This window comes from Diabrotica undecimpunctata, chromosome 1 (assembly GCF_040954645.1).
Source record: "Diabrotica undecimpunctata isolate CICGRU chromosome 1, icDiaUnde3, whole genome shotgun sequence".
Taxonomy (NCBI): Eukaryota; Metazoa; Arthropoda; class Insecta; order Coleoptera; family Chrysomelidae; genus Diabrotica; species Diabrotica undecimpunctata.
In genome coordinates this window covers 8,828,476-8,852,751 of record NC_092803.1, presented here as the reverse complement: position 1 = coordinate 8,852,751, position 24,276 = coordinate 8,828,476, and the positions used below count along the sequence as shown (strand labels likewise).

The following is a 24,276-nucleotide window of genomic DNA, read 5'->3' as shown; positions in this document are numbered from 1 at the left end:
CGAACCAGAATGGCTGTTAACCTCCGACCGCGAAAATACTGCGCTGACCATAGATTCCCCATGAGGCCAACTCCTTATATCGACTTCGGAAAAACTTTCTCCGGTTCCTGTACGCTACTTTTCTACTTTTCCAGTGAAGTAGGAAGGTAATGGAGCGAACGGGAATCGATGTTTTAAATGTAGGTGATTAAAATAACCAATATATTATATAAACACGAACAAGCAGAAATAAACAAAATTGTCTTCTTCTTCTTCTTCCTTCTCGTATGTAGGCTTTAAATCCTGTTTCCTCCTCAATATTAGCCTTCTAAATTGTTATAATATCGCACCATCTTTTTCTTGGTCTGCCAATACTTTTTCGTCCATTTGGTGACTTATCTCGTGCTATTCGTACTCTGCCATGCTACTAATGTGTTCATTTCACTTCTGTTTCCGTTTTGTCACCCATCCATTTATGTCTTCTATATTACATGTTCTTCTTATATTTTCGCTTCTCTCCCTATCCAATAGACTTTTCCCTGATATTCATCGGAGTATTTTCATCTCTTGTTTTTGTGTCTTGTCTTAGGTGTTTGTTCTTCCAGATTGTGTCATTAAGAGATCCCGCCGCTTTACTTGATTTAAGCTTTGTTGGCGTACTTCTTCTTCAACATCTCCGTAACTAGTTATATCGACAACTAACTAACTAACGACAACGTAACTCTCCCTGGGAGTTATGAGCGCGACGACTGGGTGGACTGCGTAGCTCAGATGCCACGTTCATGCCCACAGACGGTCCCAAGCTCGGATAAAAGAAGGTTAATGGGCCAGTAACCAGGGTAAGCATCCTACCCATTGTAAATGAAAACAAGGCTCAAAAAACTGATATAAAGCCTCGGAACCAGACGGAACCTAAGATGACAAAAATTGTATTTATAAAATAACTGAAATAACTGATAAATGCCAAATTTTTATTTGGGTTTAATCTCAATGCGAATAGATTAAATTCAAATACAAATTTTGGCATTCATCAGTTATTTTATAAATACAAATTTTGTTTGTTAATATCTATGCCACTAGATATATACAAGGTAGCAAAGAGGGGCGAAAAGCGTTGTAGCTACTGCTAAGGAAAGATCATCTGCACAGCTGTATGCTGTGAACAGCAGAGTTGGAAACACTTAAGGGGATGAAAAGGTTATACACATTGCTAAAGCAAGAGACAAGTCATGAAAAGACTTGACTCACGTGCGGCAGATTAAGAGTGCGCATGGAAGAGTATTAAGAACCGATGTTAAAATACAGCAAAATTGGTATGTGTACTTTAGAAAGTTGCTAAATGAAGAACACCAGAGGAGAGACAGATAATGTGGGATCCAAAATGAGAATGTAATATCGGGGATAGCGAAAGATATATATATATATATATATATATATATATATATATATATATATATATATATATATATATATATATATACCCGGTATTTAGGCGTTCCACGCCCTTCCGGTAGGGATCTATGGAGGAGTATCACCTAGCCGCAAGCCCTTATCTCTTGCCGTACTGCTCCACCATAGGCCGATCAGATACCAGCATATTCTAGACTAAGCCGCAGATTCATTTTAGAATTTTAAACTACTGCGTTAGCCTTTTTGTTTGCTATTCACCGAGCCGGGGATTTGAACTGACATCTCTCGCATTGAAGCGAAGGAGAAGCCAGCCGCCCAGCCCGCTTGGCTATCCGATCGACGGGGATAGCGAAAGATGAGGTCGTTAAATAGGATAAAGAATTGTAAGGCAGTAGGACGTGATGAAATACCTGTGGAGGTTTGGAAGGCTCTAGGGGAGGAATGGGTTGATATTTTATGGCAAATTATGAGTAGGATATATATAAGGAAGGAAGAATGCCCAATTCATGGAGAGAGAGTGTAATGGTATTATTGTATAAAGATAAAGAGACATTCGAGAGATAAAGGGATAAAGTTAATGTAGCATACAATGAAAATTTGGGAAAAAACTGTAGAGCGAAGGTTAAGGAGAGAGACATCGATAGGAGAAAAACAGTTTTAGGTTATGCCAGGAAGAAGGATAACAGACCCCTTGTTTGCTTTGAGACAGTTGATAGAGAAATACAGCGGGAAGAAAAGAAAACAAGAGCTATGGAGTATTTTATTATCTTTGTTGTATTTATGCTTAGTCCGTTATTAAAGCATGAAGGCTACAGAAATTATATTTATTTAACAGAATTATTACTAGGAAATAATTTGAAGGGATTTTGGTCGTTTGTAAATTCACAGAGGGGAAAGCCTTCCTTGCCCGCTGTGTTGAGTTATGGTGGTGTTGAATCCAGTTACGTACCAGATATTGTAAAAGAATATTTGTCTATAGTCTATTTCACTCAAATAGGTGACATATCTAGTGACTCACCTTCACTAGGTCTTACTAACTTCACTGGTTTCAATATAACTATATCTGATATTTATTTAAAGGAACTGGGTGTGAATAAGGGTCCTGGCCTGATGGATTTCCTCCCAGCTTTCTCAAGAATTGTTGTTTTATATTATCCAAACTTCTTATTCACATTTTTTTTCTATTCTTAAATAAGGGTGAATTTCCAGAATGTTGAAAAAAATAGTTTTTTAACACCCATTTTTAAAGCGGGAGATAATTCATCGGTGAATAATTACACGCGCATTAGTATAATTAGTGTAATACCAAAGATATTTGAATGTTTTGTACAGCTATCTAGTCTGTGACTATTTTACAGCTTCACTTGAAAAACAGCTAGTCGACCAACAATTTAGATTTCGGAATAGCAGATCAACTGAATGTAATACACTAGTGTTTGTGGAAGGCCCTGAGGTAGGCTATGGAGAGGGGCTGTAGGGTACATGCACTATACACTGATTTCTCCAAGGCCTTTGATCGGGTCAACCATAATGAGTTCAGATGATGCGTATCAAGGATTTTGTTTCCAGTGAGATTAAGGTTCATTCCGGAGTACCCCAGTGTCCTCATTTGGTACCCCTGTTATTTAACATATTCATCAATGATATACACTGGTGCTTCCAGCACAGTTCACCTCTTCTTTTTGCAGATGATCTAAAGTGCTACACAATTATCAATAATACAGAAGATTATGTTAATCTTCATCACGATCTCGATCGGTTGAGTGAGTGGTGTGAGTTGAATGCCATGGCCTTGAACGCATCCAAGTGTCATGCTGTTTCTTTTGGACGATCGAGAGACCCAATGGAATATAATTTTTATATACAGAACATTCTTGTTGACTGGGTAACCAAAATTCGTGATCTGGGAATTAATTTAGACTCTAAACTTTTATTTGAATCGCATTAATGTCAATAATTTCCAAATCTTTACAAATGTTTGGCTTTATAAAAAGATTCACTAGAGACTTTCAGAATATTGAAGAGATTAAATTACTATATCGTTCTTTAGTTAGACCCCATTGTTGTATGGTCTCCATCTTATAATATTTAAATATCAAACTAAAACAAATTCTTGAAGTATGTAGCATATAAACAGGGTATACCTTTTCAATTAAAGCAAGTAAATTATGATCAAATTGAAACCCAACTTGGTATTCTTTAATTGTATGACCGACGATTAGTTAAAGATGCAAAGATGCTTTATGGCATAATTAATTCTACAGACTTGTGCTTGATTAAACAAAATTTTTTATAAAAATTAATGAGAAAATCCCAGTAGGGAGTTGAGTTGAGTTGGTCTGTCTCGTTTTAACTGACAAGAACCACGTGTTAAAAACCGAGCAGGGAGACATGTAGCTCCTCAAGTATTAAATTTTATCCAATGCCATCGACCTAGAGTCACCATATAATTTAATTTTGGAATGATGTAAACCCATATATGGATATCGTCTTCTTCTTCGCGCGACTAGGATTACTCCTGTTTGTCTGCCTCTTATTCTGTTGTAGTCGTTGTTGACTGTACATTATCTTTCCACCTTTTTGGCGGCCTTCCAACGGGTCTTCTGCTATACGGCTTGTTGTTTTTACAGATGTTCGCTAATCTATCTGGTTCCATTCGGTTTACATGTTCGTTCCAGTTTTTTTCTTGTTTTTATCCACCTGTTAATATTTTGAATTTTGCATTGTTCGCGTATACTTCTGTTGGTTTATGATATGCCCGCTATTGATCTTAATACTTTCATTTCGACATTGTTGATTTGTTGTTTCGTCTTTCTTGTATCGGTCCTTGTCTCCGCTGCATATGTTAGGATTGGTCTTACTGTTGTCTTGTATACTTTCATTTTGCTTTCCATGGTCAGATATTTGTTTCTCCATATGGTTTCTCGGAGGCAACCACTTACTCTTGCCATATGGATGTCACAGCCACAAATTTATTGTTAGTTTCAACTACAAAAGGCACTGAGGATGATCTGATTTGATCGAAAACGGTTTGCTACTGTATAAATTTTGACGACACTTTTAAAAGTTTTAACTATATGTTTTTATATACCTAAATATAATTGTGAAGTGTTTTAAATTCTGTATGTTTTTTTCCAAACTTTTTATGTTCCTCTTCACACAACTAACTATGCATATGTATAATAATTTTTTATCTCGATCACTAAGATGGGTAAATATTCACCCAGATCTAGATTTTCTTGAATTCATTTCTGGTCTCAGGCATGTGTTTATTTAGTGTTGGTAATTTGAGTGGTTGTGGAATAGGTAATCATCATTTTGATGTGTAAAACTAAATTACGTGATTAAGTTTGTGATTTTTTTACTTTATTTTGTTTTATTGTATACATTGTAAACATTGTTAATCTTATTGGTCAGCAGCTCGTTGAAAATAAATAAATAAAAAAATAAAAAAGAATAGTGGAAAAAACAAAGAAATTTTGAACATTATTATTAAAATTACAATACCTAGAACATGTAATGCGAGGCGAATGTTATAACTGGTTTTGAATAATAATGCAGCGGATAATACAAGGAAGAAACAAAACTTCCTGGTTGAACAATTTCATGACTTAGTTTAAATGCAATTGCTTTGACTTGTTAAGAGCAGCACAAAAATGCGAATTGACGCAATGATTGCCAACATTCTTAAATAAAATGGCACATAAAGAAGAAATAGACTACTACTGCCGGTAAAGACAAGTACACAATCTCTCATTTATTCTTTATATTTTAAGCGACAATTCCTGACCAAAAATCCTTTTCCTAAACACGTTTTTTTATGAGCACGTCCTTGGATATTCCCAATACTTCCCGGTTCGGCCATCCCGACTCGGAAAAGCTCTGATCACTCGATTCAAGTGGAAATTGCCGTGTTATACGTTTCTGACCGCTTGGGACTACTTTTATTGGTAATCGGAAAAATCCCGCTTCTATTAAACTTGCGATAACATTACGACTCTTCTCTTCTTCCCGACATCTAGCTCCTTGATGGTACAAATAGAGAGATCAAAAGAGTATTTGTCATCTTTTATTTCGCATTTCGATAGTTTTATTCGCCGATAAAATCAGGCGAGAGGGTGAGGTGAAAAATATTGGATTCGAAGGAGGGTTCAAGTATTAAAAGGATATCAATTTTCGAGCTGTTTTTAGTCTTTATGGTCGTTTAATACCACTTCGCGAAATATATTACAGACATTTTAAATTTTTTATGTATAATTTGCAATTTAACTAGTCTCTAATAAAATTCGAGACTGCAAAGTGTTGTATAAAATCTTTGTCATATTTAAAAAGAAGATTTTAATACACTTAAAATGTTCCATAAGAATTTTTAGACAATTACACGAATATCGAAATGACCCGAATTCGGAGAATTTTTTTTTATTATTCTGTTGACTCAACTTTAATGTTTTAAGAATGGAAATGCATAGCGATTTGCCAATTAGTCTATTTGCACACATCAAAATGCTCTGATTAAAATAAGATAAAACTTTAGAAAAGTTAGTGAATAGGCAGCCTAAATTAAAACGTTAATCAAGAAATATTCAGCAAATTACATACCAAACCAAAAAAATCTACATATAAATAAATCTACATACCAAAAAAATAAAAGATATCAACAATACAATGCAATTATATAAATTAGCTTATAGTTCCACGTTAAGATCATGGAAAAGGTAAATGCCGCATCTCTGTTTCTCTCTTGTTGTTTCTCAATTACTGAGGATCGTGATTTCCTCCAATACTCCTAATAAATTTTCTCCATCGGTCTCTATTTTCTAATGTTTTATTATTAATTAACTTTTTAATCAGTAGCCCGCTGAATTCTGGATATGACTTCCTGAATTCCGTCCTCTTGGTCTTCTCCCCGGAACGTTTCCAGAATCAATTAATTTCTCCAAATTACACAGGCCTACATTTTTTTTTCATGAGAAATGTTTTAAGTTTAATAGGGGTCCTATAGTAAATGGGATGTACTGATCACGAATCTGTACTTAGTTTTTTTAAGCACGTCGTCAGGTTTTCAAGAAAAGTGTGTTTGAAATTTTTCATAGAAACTGCCAAAAATACTAAGAAATTATTTGTTGAAACTTAATTAATACAAAATTACACTGCAAAATTGAGTTGTTCTTAAAACAGAATCCAGTATGATCGACGTTAGACAATATTTGGTTTTTTTTTTAATAAAACCGTTCTCTTTTTCCATGATAACTGCGTTTTATGGTCTTCTTTTTATGGATTTTTATGATCGAGTCTCTTCAAGGTCCAGCAGTAATCAGCCATCATTTTTATATCCCATCTTCCTTGGTAACGTCGATCCATCTCCTTTATATCTTGACCGAACGTCTCTCCCTGCTCCTCGCTGACAGCTCAAGGATTATCAGGAAAATAGTCAACGTGTGAATCCAGAATTTGGCTCCAATGTCTTCATACATTGGAGTTGTTTCCAAGGAAACCGCCTATGACTTCTACGAAAGAACTCCATGCTTCAGATTCATCCTGGGTTATTGTATTCTGGAACAATCTGTCCGATTTTAAGATTCGAATTTGAGGGCCTACAAAAATTCCTTCTTTAAGTTTAGCTTTAGAAAGTGCAGAAAATTTGTCGCACAGATATTTAAATCAGTCACCTTGTTTATCTACAGCTTTGACAAACTGATTTATAAATCCTAACTTTATGTGAAGAGGAGACAAAAGAACTAATTTTGGGTCAACTAGCGTTTCACGTTACACATTTGTTTGTTCCAGTATAAGTCTTTCTCTGAGTGAATACTCTTTCTTAACGTAATGTAAATTTCGTATTCGACTGTTCCACTCGCACAAAAAACATGGATACTTTGTGAATCCAGACTGCTGACCCAAAAGCATGGATATTATTTGAAGATATCCACAGAGTTGCCAACAATATTCGCTATACTTTATTTTATTTAGCAACAGCTCAATATTCTCATATGTGTCATAAGATGCACGGAGTAAGCAACAGGTATTGAGGCATAAGTATTACCATTTGCAACAAGACAATTTCAGACTTCTCTTAGAAGGATCAATAAATACCCGTCATGATGTGGAATCGTAATTGTCAGCTCCCAGTTTCATGACTACTTTAAGAATATTATGATAATACACCAGTGAACCCTCCTGAGAAAAATATTTCGCGAACTCTTTTTCACGATGCCTATACCACGAAAATGACCTGGAGCCAAGAGATTTTTATCTTTCAGTCGTGATCATAAGATTTATGCAGCATCCTTCGATAGGCCCAAGTCTCTCACTAGGTCATTTAGTTCACCTTGGATAAACTTTTGAGGTTGGTCTATCTCAGGATTGAATTCGTCTTCATCGGTTTTTTTTGTCTGAACTTTCATCTGATGATTGCTGTTGGAAGGTGTGAAGAAAAGGTGGAGGAAAAGGGATTCCTGGTCCAGGAGATACAGGTCGTTTATAAGAAGGTAAATCAGAATATTGAATTTTGTGTTTAATTTTTGAATTGAAACACTTGATATCGCAGGAGCAAAAGTAGCAGTCGTCTCAATGGTTTTTTGGTTCCCTCCATACAATAGGAATGCCGAAGGGTAAAGAGTAATGGTGACCTTTTGTCCATTTTCTCAGTAGTTCGACACACTGAAAGCCCACTTCGTGCCGGGCCCAAGGTGTATCCTGATCACCAAGCTTTATACCGAAGTAAGCGTGATAAGCTTTCTTTATAAAGTCTGTTATGTTTCGTTGATGCTTTCCTATTGTTAAATCACCACACACGTAACAAAATGTATCGTCGGTGACCTTGCAATATCTCCTATGTGACTTCACCTAAACTTTTCAGGAGAGACAAAAAACTTTATAAGTATAACATTTTAATATATTTCAATGGTTTTTTTGTGTTTTATGTTCTGCGTGAAAGCGACATGTTTACTTATTATGAAAAAGTTAATATTTAAGTGAATTTAGTTTTGTTAAGCGAGATAGGAGGTATTGCTTTAAGTACTATTACTCATAGGAGATATTGCTTTTCATTTAATGTGAACTTAGGAGTTGTTGTTTATTAAAATTAAGCATAGCTGCCTTTTGTCCAAATAAAATAAATAATTCTTTGAAATTAAATTAAACATTTTATTCATACTAATACAAAACATTTATTAAAACACTCGAAACTTCGAAAAAACAACAAACAAAAATTATTTTCATAATTATGTCAAATCGAACAAAATAAAAGGATCTACCCGTGTAAAAGGCTATCATTAAAATAAATGTGTATCTTTCGGTAGGGTCGACTTTAGATTCTGCAAATGTTGCCATTTCTCCGTTTTTATTTTAGAAGGCAATAGAAATAAAGGTGGATAGTCCAAAATTGTTGGGATATTCTTTGGTCTGATGGGGACTTGCAAGTATTCTCCTTTATGTTCAGTTTTTATTTCTATGGTCCCTGCTGGATTGTATTTGATACATTTTATATCATTAATGGTTGGGTCATAAGCTTTTCTTCCAGGTCGGATTGAGGAATATCGCATGTGGTTGGACGATGAATAGTCTTTAAAAAACGTATGGTCTAATATTTTCACTCTATATGGCTTAGTTCCTTTCCTTGCTTGAACTGTAATGGTAGCGTAGTCACTTGGTAGATGGATTTCCTTATTTTTAAGACTTCTTTCTATCGTACTATGTAGCGAGTCACATTCCATTTGAGAGTGACCCGGTTCAAGATATTTTTGAGACACTAACACATTATGCTTGATGGTAAAGTTTAGTAAAGCGTTGGCCAGGACATTATTACGATTTTGATAACCGCAGCCATCAGAATAAATAACGACTGGCGTTTTGTAGTCGGTAACACAATTCTCCTCTAAATAATGTATGATACAGGAAACAAATGTGGATGCTTTGAGCTGGTTATTCTCGTTTTCTGAAAACCAATAGCACATAACATCCCGAGTTTTTAGGTTGTAAACTGTGAAGTTATGGCAGGACAATTTGGTTTTGAAGTACATTTTATACGCTGGTACATATGGGCACAACTTTACGGCTTGTAGGTCCATTGTTAGTGCTATTATTTCATCTCTTTCACTTGTGGCTTTATCCAAAGTTTTAGCTTCTCTGGCGTCTTCTTTTCTTTTTATGTGAGCTCTATATTCTTCTTCAGTCGTATTCTTGTATTTAAATGCAAAACAAATATTGCATTGGTCTTTTTTTGGTGTATATAAAGCAAAATTATTCTCCTTAAATCGTGTTGAGAATACGTTGCGACCTAAAGGAGTTATATTCTTTTCTTGATAAAAACTATTCACATAAACACCATACAAATCTGACATACTTGTAAAAGAATATTCTAAATATAATTTTTGTGTTTCGCTACGACAATAGTGTGATGGAAGTTTTGTTAAACTCTCAAAAAATTGTTCCAAGTATTTATGACTTTTTGTATACCTATTCTTTACCATTTTCTTGGTAGAAACATATGATGATTCGTCAGTCATACCGCAAGAACTATTATCAACCCAATAGTGAATAGTTTTATAACCTATATCTAATGTGTTTGTGAACATGGTACGACATACTTGTAAGTTTTCATTCCCGTCATGTAAATAGTAAGTGTATGTACCTTGTCTTTTTGCATTTTCCTTGTTTGATTTAAATGTTGGAGTTTTAAATACATGAGATGCTACAAAGACCTTACGTTGATCCCAAGTCATACCCCAGAATTTCTTAACGATATGATTTTTGCACTGTTCGGTAAATTCTTTGCAATATCTTAATTTGGAGTTTCGACATTTTTCTGAAGTACACGCCTATTTTAAACATTTTGCTTTTCTTGGTATATCTTGCTTGATCTTCCCGGATTTTTTACTAAACCCCATGTATACTTCACCTTTCATTCGCAGTTTTTTGTTTTTATATCTTTTCCATTCATTTTTATTCTGACCCAGCTTCCTTTTTCTCTTCATGGTAACTTTAACATCACCGTTTGTGTTCACCAGATTTCTTTCAATATTATTGTTTATACCAGTATTAGAACTTTCTTGATCATCACTGGTATTTGTAGCTTCATAAGTTTCGTCTTCGTCACTAGAACATTCATATGGCAGAAGAGATACCACCCTTTCATTTTGTTCATTTGGCAACAGTACTTGTTTATTTGTTAAATTATCTAACGCGAGGTTTACAGAGTTATTGTCATCAGAACAGCTGTTATTCAAAAAATGAATTTCTTGAGATACACTATCACTTGATATAATACAATTATTATTATCCGCTAAAGAGTCAATTTCGTTAAAGTCTTTTAAGCAATCGCTTAAGTCAAAGTCTTCCTGCTCCGTACAATTTTGCAATGTTGTAAGCGTAGTAATCGTATGATTGTCTTCAGGCTGAGGTTCGTCTATTACCATAACTATAGGCGTACTGTATATATTTAGGTTTTCCCATTCGTTGATTTCACCAGAGTTTACCAGTTCGTTTACTAGTAGAGTGTCTATTTCGTCGCTTCTATTTACAACTAAGTTTTCGTTAGCCATTGCAAGCATACGCAAAGTTCTCTTCGACATGATTACTATACAGTTTATTAAGACACACAAATTCTCCTATCAGTAAATGCTATCTGTTGCCTACTTGCAAATTCTCCTATCTGAAAAAAATTATAAAAACTAGATCTTTGTCTATGTTTATCGTTTTAGTTTAGAATCCTATTACTTCAGATTTTATAATCACATAATATTATCATTAATATGTACATAATAGCTTGTGAAACTTACCAGAAATATCGTATTTCGTTGATAAACAACTCGAACTCTAACAGCTTACTATACCCTATGATTGCACTATACAAACTGACAAGATAGGACATGTTGCATGTAGTTTACCGCGTGAATTTAGATAGGAGAAATTGCAAGTGGCATTTTTATATATTTAGACATTTTTCTCGTTCATAGGAGTTCTACAGACAAATCTTTGCTATAAGCAGATTCCGAATTCATCGATAACTCATTTTCATAAAAAAATGCAGATAGGAGAAATTGCCAGGTCACCGACGATATGAGGACTGTTCTTACACTTTCTTATTTATTTATTTATTTACGGGATGTCCCCATTTTAAAAAATTTAACAAAAATATGCTAACCATAATACAAGTACATACTAAAACTAAGTATTAAATAATGATTAAATAATTATTGTTAAACAAATGATTAAATTAAGTAAATTAAATTAAATTTCCTGAAGATCTTAATAAAATGAAGTAATCTTAATAAAATAAAATAAAATGAAATGATCTTAATAAAATAAAATGAAATGATCTTAACAAAACGAAATGAAATGAATACTTCAAATTAAATGTCACTCATCTTTGATTCCTAACATACTCAGTCAAACAGTGCTTAAATCTTACAGATTTTATATCCACTAGATCATGAGATTGGCTAAAGTCATTTCCCAGGATCTGAATCCTGTTAATAGGAGAGAATTTGCCATAGTTAGTGTGATAGTGTTTTATAGAAAACAAAGGCATGTCTCTAAGAATTCTAGTGACATTATGGCGCATTAAACACTGATAAAAAAAATACAACTAGATGTTACGAACAACTGACGCTAACTAACTCTATTTCTATTTATGCAATACACAACTTGTCAAGTTGACGGCATCGGCAGTGTTGCCATTTAAATGAAATTAACATCCTATTGTTTTAAAATATATTTTCTATAGATCTATCAAGTATTTTAAAGAAATAGTTTGAATGTAATTTACGAAATATCAATAAGATATTTGTTTGCGCTAGTACAGAATATCTCGCAAGGTTTTTTTAATTTGGTGAAAAATTTTGACGTGATTGGCTTAAACCGAATTTATATTCAGAATAAGCGTACCCGTATTAGCTAAGGACATGTCAAACTCAAAACACCAAAAATAATGTCGGCCTTTATTAAATTTTAATGTCAAGAATGGAATTGTTTGCCCGATAAACTGTCCAAGGTATGCTCAGCATTTTTCTTCAACACCATTTGTCAAAGGTATCAACTTTTTGACGTTTTTATGCGCGAAGAGAGTAGAAGACTTATGAGAGTTTGAAATTACTTTGATGGCAGAACTGGATGACTAAGTATGTGGCATTGGTGCAAGAGAAGTAGCTTCTACAGATGTAGGGGGTGATGTATAAGAAGTGTAGGTGTAGAAGAAAGCCTCCCCTGGCGCCAGAGGGGTTTTGTTATAGTAATCGTTGTCGTTTCTTTTGCTTTGCTAAAAACCGATATGAACGACATATTTTTGTATTAAATAATCTACATTTTCTAATTTCCCCATTTATCATATTTTGTTACCAAATATATCGTTCGTTTCATATCAACGAACACTCTCACATATTTTCCTACTTCTCAATATTTTCTCATCATTTACTCCAACAAGACCCTTTTAACTCCAGGAAAGGCTTTCCTCTACACTTACACTTCTTGTATATTACCCCCCAGATCTCCAGAGGCTATTTCTACGGCCCCAACGCTACATACCTAACCATGCAGCTCTGCCATCAAAGTGATCTCAAACTCTCATAACTCTTCTACTGAAGATTGCTTGATTTTATAATTTTGACATGTACACAAGTACCACGCATAGAGATCTTCTTTCTTTTTAACTACCCACCATTGCATTACCAGACATTACAGCGTGTCTTATGGCTATTCTGCCACACAACAAATAATCACAAAACGTTGAAAGAAAATATGCTTCTGAATCACTCAAAATAAAAGATAATAAAGCAGCCTTTTTATCTATATTAAATTTTGCATATTGTTATTTATTAGACAATCTAATGTTAACGCACCATTTGAGCCTTATCGCCAAGACAGCCCTATTTCATGTATGCAATATGTATAAAAGCTTTTTTCCTGTCTTCCACCATTTACATATTAGCATCACATTCGATATTTGTAACTCTCGGCGTTTTCCAAAAACGTTCATCATCTCATTTAATTGAAATCCAATGGAAAGAGCGGCGCGGCAAGGAAAGGGGGAAGCTAAAGGGGACATATCCGCTTCGCCAATTTGCTTAAGTACTGTATGCATGGGGTAAAGCGTCCTTAATTGGAAAAACGGTCCTTGAATTTCGGTTGAACCGCGCATATATTGCCAACGATTTCATATTTTATTAATATCTTTCTCGGTTTATCCCGGTTATTGTAGAGGTGGAACGAAAATATATACCTGGTGTCAGTAAAACTGGTTGCCTCGCCCTCCATGACATTTACACCATTATGTAACCACATCTTTTTACTTTACGATTTATTTATGGCATACCATAACAAAACTAGTTTTTACTTCGTCATACACCATACATACGAGTATATACATGTCTTTAAGTTCTAATAACCCTTTGTTGATGTTATTGATGTGTGATAATTTGACTATTTTATTAGAGAATTCATACCCAATTAAAATAATTAACAAATTTTTATTTAACAATCCTAATAATAGAATGATTGACATGAATCAAACAAGAGAACCAAATCAACAAATCGTGCAATCTCAATTTACTTTCACATCACTACCTTACATACCAACATTAACACCCAAACTAACTAAAGTCTTTGCTAACTATTCTGATATTAAAATTGCAACTAAAAATGTTAAAACATTAGCATCATTGTATACAAAAACTAAATCACCTATTAGCATTATGGAAAGCTCAAATGTAGTTTATATAATACCATGCGAAAATTGTGATAAGTCATACATCGGACACACATCTAGAAATCTAATAGGCAGACTAACATCACATAAAAGTGACCTTAGAAATAATAAAAATACGTGTGCATTAATAGATCATGCAATTAATAAAAATCATTCATTTAATTTCAATGAAACTAATATATTAAGACGTGAAAACCAATTAAATAAAAGAGAATTCTTAGAAATGGTATGCATAAATAAATATCAATGCGTTAATAAAAAAACTGATATTGATAAACTAAGCAATATCTATAATTACATTCTGTCTTACGAAAATTAATACTATAATTTTCTAATATTAGATTTTCTGACTATAAATACTATAATTTCAAAAAATTTAAATATTCATATTTGGCGTCACTTTGTACGTAACCATAATAACAATCAAGAGCTAGTTATCAACAACAAAAAATATAATAAACAGAAACGAGTGTCTTTCTGACATAAATCAAACATCAACATAATCAATGTCATAATGAATTTGTACAAAATTAAATAAAATTAAAATATTGTACTTACATAACTAGATAATTTTAATAAGTTAAGTTTTAATGTTTTGTAAATTTGAAAATTTAATGGATTAACCTCATGTTGTAAGTTTTTATACTAGTTTTATACAATGCTATTTAATTTTAATTTCATTGTATTTACTGATACTATATTTTAGCATATCCTGAAGAAGCAAATAAATTTTGCGAAAGCTAGATAAAGAACAAAGAGTTTCACCTTCCTGCCCTATTAATGACTGCAACCCCAAAATAAAACTTTATTTTACATAACGTGTCAGTCAATAATACCTAACTACTTTATTTATATAGAAATAAATTGCGAAACTTATGAATAAGACCTTGCCCACTTGCATATGTACAGGATCAATGACAAGAAGTACAGTAAAAAATTTAAGCGAAGCTGACAGTAACAATAAAGTCTATCAAACTACAAAACAAAAAATAATAAAAAAACAATTATGAGAAGGACCATTATCCAAACACTTTCTTCTCTGAACGACGCCCTTCTTCACAGGAATGAAAACAACCACCACACAACAGTGATTTCCAACATTTATCGAGATCAGTGCCGCCATTAATAACCAAGAAGACATCCTGAAGAGGCACAATATGCCTAAACGGGTCTAAAACACACAACAACCCTCAGAAACAGCCATTTAGAAGAAGAGATCCAATCTGTCTTGACAATGGCAAGTGTGAAAAAAAGTCTCGACATGTTAGTTGTAGTGAATAAAAAGAAATGGAAAAAAATCCTGTGTAAAACTTCCTTAAAAGTATACACAACCCAGCCAATCTAAGCCTATATTATCCACTTGTGGCAATTTAAAAATTATTTATTTAATTGGCAAGTATTTAAGGACAAACAATTATTAAAATACACATATAAGGACGAACACATTACAAAGTTGTCACTTTTAAAGCCACATAGGCCATGAATGAAATACTCCAAGGTGATGGATACCTATCAGTTGTCAGATCCGGAAGTGTCTGTCAGAAACCAATGACAGTTTTCGGTTAAGGAGAAAAGTTATATATAAAATACGAAAATTATGTTGAGCTCAATTTAAAACAAATTATTATTATGTTACTGATTGTTATGTATATAAAATGAACTATTATGAATTGTTTTTATTGTTTTTTGTTATTTAGGGCTTGGAAAAATGCAATAAAACAAGTTGGTATTATTCAAAAGAGTCTAATATACTAACTTAATTATTTTTTGTTTTTAGCATTAGCGGAAAGGAATAAATTTCGTTTAGATGCTGTATATCTGAGATTGTATTAATCACATTATCTGTTGTTGCAATGTAAGTCATTTCTAAATAAGTCTTCTATTATAGGATGTTTCTTTCTCAACGATTTTGAAATCTGCAAAATTCATTCTGTGATTTTGGGTGTAAACATGGTTAGCTAATGAACACCTATGATGGTAAAGACCACAGTCACTTTTATGAGTAGTGATGCGGTCCTTGAGACGTCTAGAAGCTTGACCGATATATTTACTATTACAATTATTACAAGAAATGCTGTAAACTACATCTGATATCTGTTCTTTAGGTGTTCGAGTTTTAAAAAAATTGAATTGACTATTAAAACTGTTTTATTGGCTATTTTGATGTTATCATAGGATTTGATAACATCAAAATGAATTCTGGTCAGCTTAGGTGTTAGTTCCTGTAGAAAAGGCAACATTTTGAAAGAGTTTGGGCAGTGTCATGTGGATTAGTACTAGTGATTATTTTAGTAGGTATTGAATTTACTGAAGTGATTAATGTTTCCAATAGTGTGTTATACTTTGGCTTCTAATATTCAGCTGGTAACCACCTTTACGACTTTTATACGATTTAGACAGATACAGAAAGACACAAAACATGTTACTCTGCAAAATATTAGTATGAATTGAGGTATAAGATTGGCAAAACATCTGTTAACATTTTATTAAAAGGATTGAGATTTAAATACAAAAAAAGACAATAATTGAGCGCATCAGTGTTGCTAGTTTAAGAGCCAAGTTCCTTCGAAAATATATTTAAAATCTTAATAGTGTGCATTCCAAAGATCTTGTTTTTTTTTGACGAAATCTGGATTTATTCAAAGGAAAATAGAACAATTTCCTAATAAGACAACATTGTTAAAATTGTACTTAAACCAGAAGGGTATGATAATAAACGTTTTATAATAATTGTTCACGCTGGTTTTTTGAAAGGATTCGTTATCTTGCCAAATCTAAAATAGTTGATTATCATGGAGAAATAAATAATAATATTTTCAGTAAATGGATAAGTGAAGAATTAATTCCCAATTTAGAAAAGCGATCATTAATTGTGACGAATAATGCTCCATATCACAGTGTTCGTTTAGAAAAGCCTTCCACTGTTTTAACTAGAATGGAAATTATTAGCTGGTTGACAAAAAACAAGATCAAGTATTTCGCAAAACTCACAACATCTGAATATTAAAAATAGCGAAAATAAACAGAAAAAAATGTATGTATAATTTATGGGCTACTAAGAGAACACGCTTAATTCAACGCTTTTGAATTAATTTGGGCAAACTATCAGTCATATTACAATAAGTATGTTGGTAGAGAAATCTAAAATCAATTCTCTTACCACAAATTCCCCAAGCGGATTTGTCCCAGGTAAAGGAACAAGAGAACATATTCTTAATATTCGTCAAATTATCGAAAAATCTCGAGAGTTTAACATAGTGTTACGAACATGCATTCAGCGTGACCCGTGTACCGGTTGCATCTCGAAAGCGACTAGAAGTTTCCAGCGATAACGAGTGCGAGAGAGAACAACCCGTCACTTACGCGAATTAGAGGTGGAAATGTTCTAGAACATAGTAACTTTGGTATATATGTATATGTCACGATGTTATGAGTTGAGTTTAGTTGTTAAGATACTATCGAACTGAAAACTTATAAATAAATATATTTATATAAATTCGAACCGCTCGTTTTATTTAATCTCGCTACAATAGAAACTTATTACCGCTTTGTTGACTATTCCAAGGCCTTCGATACCATAAAATGGGATAAAATGTGGCATATACTTAGAGAAATGGGTACGCCAGAACATCTAATCTATTTATTATAAGAACTATATGTAAATATTACTGCTAATCACCAGTACAATGGTCGGACCAAATAAAGGACATGACTGGTTAATCATTCTCAAACGCAAGAAAACACGCACAGGAGAAAGATAATTGTACAGAAATAGTCAAACAAATTACATGACGTCACTACATCCTTACGAAGGAGAAAAGATAGAGGAGGATATTGGTAGAGATCGAAATTCTGAAAGTGCTGTTATAAATATGTAGAAAGGGGCACTAAACCGATGTAACACAGAAATTTGGGAAAATTTGTGAGAAATTATGAAAAAGTGGTATATTCCAGAAAAAATAGACATTAACATTCAACCAATCATTATAGACATTGGTAATATAAGTGGCTCAGATTCTGACAGTGAAGAAATCTTAACTTTATGATTGGATACGATGCTTAAATAAATATTTAAAATAAATAGTTTCTTAACCAGCTTCAAAGATTTCTATTTTTCAATTTATGATACATAGGTTTCTTTAGTTGAATTTTGTTTTTTTAATTTTTGTATGTACATTTTAACATGAGTAACCTGCATCTAATCTTATGTATTATTATTTAAAACAGTTCCAAGTTTTTCCACCTCTAGTTCTTATGAGGTCTCATAACGACTCATGTCTGAGTATGGGGTGATATTTAGAAACGGGATATGTTAAACGAAACGCAAAATTAACAAATTGAGCTTGAAAGGAAACGCGGATTGATTAAAGTCTTTTAATTTACTGTTATTCCAATATAGGACAAAATTTTGCGAATAGAATATTTAACACAACAAAAGAGTTATAGGAAAAAACTTATTCTGATGTATTTGGTGTCCAATTTTTCTTGCAGTGCATTCTCAAATGGTATTTTGTAGGTAATCCTTGTTATTAATGTATTTAAAGTACATTTTTTTAAACTACACATATTGGTTTTGTTTTGCTTCAATATATATGACAGAAAAGATACACGATGTCGAAAAAAGAAAAGATTTATTAAAAACTTTATTGTTAAAGCTGTATTTTGAACTAAATTTTAAGCTAAAAAGAATTAAAAAATCGTCAGCATTTCCCAAATGTAACTATTACATCGCTCCATTCTCTCTGTGATTGAGAGCAACCAAGATGCCAACTAAGACGCTGATAACACTTATGTGGTTTTGGTTTCCACTTCTCTAATTATGCAATCGTTGCATCGTTGCCTCAAAAATAATCCGCTCGTTGCTCCACATCTCCACTCCTCCAGTCTCTAGTTCTAGTGTGAGAAGAGCTTTTGGTCGCGCTTGAATAGAGTGTTTTGTCCCTTGCAACTTGTAATTCGCCGTTTTCTGCTTAGACCGCACTTTGATTCGATGCGAGTGGAAAGATGCTAATGGATTGCCTGCTGAGATGGCTCGTGTTCGGTTACAGGATAAGCGGAGTGTGTCGAATGCGATTGTTGAGCATTAGCAAGTATTTAAAGTAAAATCTTTTCGAGTTATTACTCGCGAATTGATGTTTTGCTGCCATTTATTGTATATTTGACGGTATACTAGATGATAAATATATAAATGGGTGAAAAAAATATGATAATACACCATAAAAAGGATTTATTGACTTATTAAAAGCATTTGATCGTGTTTAATTGAATGATACTTAACGGTAAATACAAATACCAAATAAACGAAAAATAAAACCGAGCAAATACAGTATAGAGGGTCTACAGGGCGAAATCATAAAAACAATGTGTAGAAATCACCTAAACCAAAAAGTTTGTAACAATTATCTACCATTCAATAAATTAGCCTTTACAATCATATAACACAATGTCTTTACTGCGCATCCCAAAAAGCTACCGGTAAAATAGCCCAAGCATATTTAACACAAAAAATAATATAAAAGACATAACAGAATTTCCTAAACCTGTCGTCGGATTTGAGTGATTTTTTGAGTGATGTTACAGCCTTATTCTTTAAGAATATCGTTGTAATAATATTGTTTCTAGACAGGTAGATCTCATTGTATACCAAGTATGACAATTATACTGTGATTTTTCTAAAAGTTCGGAACACTCTGTGGAATATTCTAGCATTTATAAAACATTGAAATTAAAACTCAATTGGAGCTTTAGGCTTTCTTAATATTTTGTTTTTTGATTAATTCACTTAAGTTCGATAATAAAAGAGAAATGTACTTTTAAAAAACAAAACGTTTTTATTAGCATAACGTAAAAAGTATAGGTTATAGAATAAAGTAACAAAAATAATTCAATATAATACACGCGTCAGTAGCGTATTCTTTAAGACTCATGAGCGACAAGACGTTAACTTTCTCTTAAAGTTACAAGAATTAGATATAGATCAATACATATACCGGCAATCGACATTGCGAACAGAAATGGAATGTTCATCAATCCTAATTTGTATTCTACAATTGGTTTGGCCTATGTAAGATCAAAGGTAGTCTGCACAAGGAATTTCATACTCCGTGTTGTTCATATGGAATTCTGTATTTGACTGATCGAACAAGAGATGAAAGTTAGTTGTTAATTATATATATATATATATATATATATATATATATATATATATATATATATATATATATATATATATATATATATATATATATATATATATATATATATATTGCCTTTATTTCTCTTAATTTGAGGATTTTGTCGAGTTTGTCCGTGACACCTTTGATGTAAAAAAGAAAAACTTTCGTATGATGAGGGTCTGAGTCTTTGGGTTGAGTTTGAGCGAGAGATTGATACCTGTGGAGGTTTCTATTGATGAGATTTTCGCGATAACCATTTTGGAAAATGCTTGTTTTAAATAAGAGAGTTCAGCGGATCTACTTGCATTATCGCAAAAGCATATTGATCTGAAGACAAAGGTATTATTGACTGAATTAATTTGTGAAAGGGTGATGAGAGTTGGCTTACAAGTAGCGAATGGTATGAATGGGTTTTCGGTAAACAGAGTAATGATAACCTTGGTTTTCCCTTATGATAAAGTTCCAGAAACGGTAGGGATGAATAAGTTTAAATCTCCATCGCAAACTGGATGGTAGGACGTATACCATTCAGATGGGTTTAAAAAGGTACCAAAGCATCGTTGCCGTGGGCAAGATGACGAACGTATCGTCATTATATCGTAGTAAACATGTGGGTTTGAGCATTGATGTGGATAGTGGTCGGGTCTTGAAGTCTCCCATAAAGATATTGGCAATTACTGGAGAGAGGGGGCCCATTCAAGCACCATTTATTTGTCTGAAAAATTTATATTTGCGCCAACCCCCACCCAAACGCCACGTCATGATCGATGGTATAAATGGACCGTCTGCCATCCCCAGCAGCAATAGTATAGAGAATATTGAACAGTGTGGTTAAGCGATAACTTCGAAAACAAGTAAATTAAATATACTTATTATATATATATATATATATATATATATATATATATATATATATATATATATATATATATATATATATATATATATATATATAATTAAGTATCCAAAATATATCGACAAAAGTTTTTTTATTCAGTAGTTTTGCCTTTATCTTGATATGATGACAAATACACAATGTAAAGGTGTGACTGATACCTATTAAAAAATTTGATACCAAAGTGAAAGAGAATTAGTTAATACGGTAAGGGCATATTCAACACCATTCCATACCAAGAATAGTCCAGAATTAAGTTACTGAAACCAAGAGACAACAGACAGAGAAGATATGGTGGAAGACTATTAGACATACGTTAGTTAAGTCAATTAATATTTGCTATATATATGTAAAGCACAAAATTAATTAAGTAATGAATTGTTTATTAGTTGTGTTTATGAATTTTTTATTATTAAGTAATGAATTTTTTAATTAATCGAAAAATTATTTAAAAGATTATATAGCAACACTATGTTTAAGAAGAATGAACCACAATTTGAGTTGACGTTTATTTTGACATTTAGTTGGACACTTTTTAAGGGCATAGGCGCAAAATGTCCCCTGTCAAAATATTCAATGCGTTTTAAATGTATTTATTTTTTTTTCAAATCCTGAGAAAACTCAACTTAACAAAAGTATTTTTGAAATATTTAAACGCAGAATGAAAGATTACATTATTATCGAGGGCCAAAAGTCCCTTAGCATAACCAAAAGTTTCTTTTGGATGAGATATTTGAAATTAAAAGTCACACTAATTTTTTTTTTTCAACCCTGGAACTAATTAAAATATAGAAGTTTTCAGGGACTTTCGGCCCTCAATAATAATTTCAGAATCTTTGATTCTGCGTTGAAATTTTTCAAATATACTTATTATTTGTCTCAGGATTCGAACAAAATGAATACATTTAAAACACATTGAACATTTTGACAAGCGACATTTTGCGCCAATGCCCTTAAGACGAATTTTAAAAAGCATTTCCGAAGTGTAAATCGAAACGTCAAAATAAACGCATTTGTGAGACTGAGATTGTGGTTAATTCTCATTAAAAATAGTATATAATATCAAAATGCAACAAGATAATAGCTTCAAAACAATATTATATAGAAGGCATAAAGAGTCCTATTTTTTTTTACTATTTTTGCCTATCCAGGATGCAGTTCTTTACATGTACTGATGAAATTCCTTCCCAACCCTACACCTTTGTCGTGTAGCTACAACAGAATCCCAATAAGCAACCACTCTCCGAAAAACGTTTCTAGCAACTTCCCGCCATTACGTGACAAAAACGGTCTCGGCTGGTGGCGACAATAAAAATCTCGGCGTGTACTTTTTCTCGCAATCCGGAAAGAGTTAAAGTCTCCACTCGCGCCAGGCCGAGCTCCAGAAAAATGGCTCAGAGCTTATCGTGTGGCGAGGCTCTTCACTTTTAATAAAAAGCTCATTGTTAATTGGCAACCTGGGGAGCGCCAAGTGCCGTTTTGTATTTCGTACGAATCTCTCCTCGGTGCGTGGAGGGCTCTAATGCTTTAGGAATTATTCAAATGACGGAAAAGTAAGCCGAACTTGTTGAAGCCTTTTAATACATTTCTGAATTATTCAACGTTAGTAATTGATGGTTTTTATTTGATGTTTGAATAAACATTAAGCAAAGCAGTTTTTTTTGCAAAGACTCTTTGTATGATAACAAACTTTGACAAGAGAGTTAAATATTCTGATAAAAATTCTCGTACAATCATAATGATGGTCTGCCCGTCATAGGACTTGCGGCGGGATATAAAAGAAAATTAATAGGTCTAGAGCTACACAAACTCTTTTATATTAGTATCAATCATTTTCCAAAGAAAAAAAAGACAAATATCCTTTAAACGTGCGGGTTTACTGCTGGAAACTCAACTACACATCAAATTCAAGCACATAGGCAGATTCTAGAAAAGTCACTAGAATATAACATATATTCATATAACATAATCAAATAAAGATAAAATGTAAAAACTCAGAATTGGAAATAGTAATAACTTACGAATACCTGGGAAGTATAATAACTAACGATGGAAAAATAGACTGGGAAATAACAAATAGAGCAAAGAAATCAAACAAGTTATATTATGCGTTAGACCCAATAATGGGAAAAAGAGAACTTGCACGAGAAACAAGAATAAAAATATATAACACAATAGTGATACCGACTGTGCTCTATGCAAGTGAAAACTGGACAATTCTGGAAAAACATAAGAGCAGGATAAACGCAATGGAGATGAGACATCTAAGAAGGATAGTTGGAAAGACAAAATGGGATAGATTAAGCAACGAGACTATTAGGAGAATGGCCAACCAGGAACCAATAATGAACAAAATAGCAAAGAGACAAATGAACTGGTATGGGCATCTGATGAGGATGCAATCCAATAGAATAACAAGAAAAATTTATGAACCAAAAAACATCGGAAAAAGAAAAAGAGGCAGACCAAGAAAAAAATGGATACAGCAAGTAGTAGAGGCGGGAAAACTTAAACAAAAATCACTCGAGGAATTGAAAATAATGGCAGGAAACAGAAAATAATGGAAGAGGTGGGTAAATGGAAATTAAAATAGCTAGCCCAAATCCGACACCCTGATAGGGTAAAAGGAAGGGGAGAAAGAAAGAAAGATTAAAGTGCAGAAACCGAGACAGGAGACAAGGAGATTAACATTTTCAAAACCAGAGGGAACAAGAAGTAGAGGACGACCACGAAGGAGATGGATTGATGATGTGGAAGAAGACCTACATATTCTAAGAGTCAGAAGATGGAGGGAAGTTGCCAGGAATCGACAGGAGTGGCGACTTCTTTGTGAGCAGGCCAAGATCCACAACGGATTGTCGAGCCACCTAGTAGGATGTAAAGACTTGGAAATAAGTAATAAATCTTTTCACTGAGATTTAGATCATTCTTTTGATGACATTCCCCTATGCCATCATAAAGCATTGCCGATTCTTGATAATTCAATAACTTACAGGGGACTCAAGAAGAATGTGGAAGAATCCTTTTGACCTTGTATTGTAAAGTACAAGTGATAGTGTAAAACAGTACAGTATAACCTACACATACACTCTAGTCTCTAGTGTGTTGCATAA

The 24,276-nt window shown here is 33.2% G+C and overlaps 1 protein-coding gene across 1 annotated transcript in view; it reads right to left on the bottom strand.

Annotated features, from left to right (window-relative positions):
* Sema2a (Semaphorin 2a) overlaps positions 1 to 24,276 on the bottom strand; it is a 1,119,544-nt gene that overhangs the window by 107,138 nt on the left and 988,130 nt on the right. The gene's annotated exons all lie outside the window — the stretch shown is intronic.